Here is a 1,757-nt window from a genome sequence, read left to right on the forward strand (position 1 = left end):
AGCATACCCTTGTACTTCTACCAATAAGGCTGAATATAATCGCCATTGATCGTTTGCTTCGATGGAAGGTAATCGATATGAATTATACCACGTGCATCCCAAAAAACTGTAATAATTATTTAAGCATTTTGGGATCTAACTTCGATCGACATAAGGCTCTAATTTATCGGTCAAAAAATGAGATTATTATTGTTCATTACGTTACCCGAAAAAGACGTTGTTTCCTTACATATACCGAGGACCACATTAGCGTCTTAGGAGATTACTTAGGACGGTCTTAAAATAAGAATCGACATAGAATTGCCGTTCGCCAAATTGGTTAAATATTTTAAATTTTAAAATTTTAGATTAGGAATAGAAATGGAAAGATTGTTCGAAATACGATCGTAAACTGCGGATAGATTCCACTACCTGACGACATTTGCCCAAACGCAAATAAAATCGATGAATCTTGTATTCGTAATTACAATTACAATCCGGAACATTAGAAAGAGTGCAATTGCAGGGAAACTTTATGCACGGCTATACGTATAGAAACGTATTACGAATATCCTCCATGCATTGCAGTTCCATACTCATATACGGGCTATTTGCAAATGCGTACGAATTGATAAAACGCAAATTCGTATAGGCGCAGATAGAAATACGTTCGTAAACTGTGGATAGATTCCAATACCTGGTGACGACCATGCTACGCAAGCACAGACCGATATATCCTATATACGCAAATATGAATGTATACTGGTATTCGTATACATGCTAATACATTCGGATACAATTTTTTTTCGTAAAATGCAGGTACGATGGAACATCAAATGATACGTATAAGGGCATATAGGTACGATTAAATTCTGCATTCGCAAATGCATGGTAATGCAAATACATCTGATTAATTACGATAAATTCGGAAAAATTATCTATCAGCATTCGTAGATATATTCAAATTACAATTGATGCGGATAGAAACATGTAAGATATTGTAGTAGAAATTTTTCTATGCGGATACAGCCAAATATATCCAAATAATTTCTCATAAGAACAGATAAATCTCGTATAAAGATTTATCGGTTTCTATTGAGAATTTCCGGCAGGGAAAAACCGTGCAATTTTTTTTATCTTCAAATAACAGCGCAACCCAATAACATTTTTTGGTATACTGTCTTTTCTGAATTCTTTCCTTCTCATGAATCAGTGCAACACAGGCCATTACACGTTTCTTATTCTTTTCTCTTCTTTTTAAATTTATTATTTTTAAACATTTTCTTTGCCATTCGAAATATCGTTGATTCAATGACATTTTTTTAACGGAGTTAAGAAAATGACGGCTAGGCCGTTTTGACGCCAGCATAGACAGAATGCTAGCGTTAATCCATTTAATGCTATGATGTTTCGACGTTGAAATCCAGCGTCATAGCGTCGGGTGAAAACGTACCCTAAGGCCGGAATCAGACTACGCATTGAAGATTGAGATTGAAGATTGAAGATTGAAATTTGACCAATGAGGGCAAAGGAATTTTAGCTCCTATTGTTTTAATTGGTCAAATTTCAATCTTTCAATCTTCAATCTCAATCTTCAATGCCTAGTCTGATTCCGGCCTAAAGGTACTTTTTCATGCTGACGCTAGACGTTTATTTTCGGCGTCAAAATAAGTCACGTGATATGGCTCCTGTATACACTGGACGCGGAAATGCTTACTGCGAGTAAAATGCGACGCGGTAATCAATGAACATGTTAGAAGCTGTAAGCTTATTGGCTA

This window comes from Mycetomoellerius zeteki, unplaced genomic scaffold (genome assembly GCF_001594055.1).
Source record: "Mycetomoellerius zeteki isolate Tzet28-1 unplaced genomic scaffold, Tzet1.0 scaffold241, whole genome shotgun sequence".
NCBI classification, from domain to species: Eukaryota; Metazoa; Arthropoda; class Insecta; order Hymenoptera; family Formicidae; genus Mycetomoellerius; species Mycetomoellerius zeteki.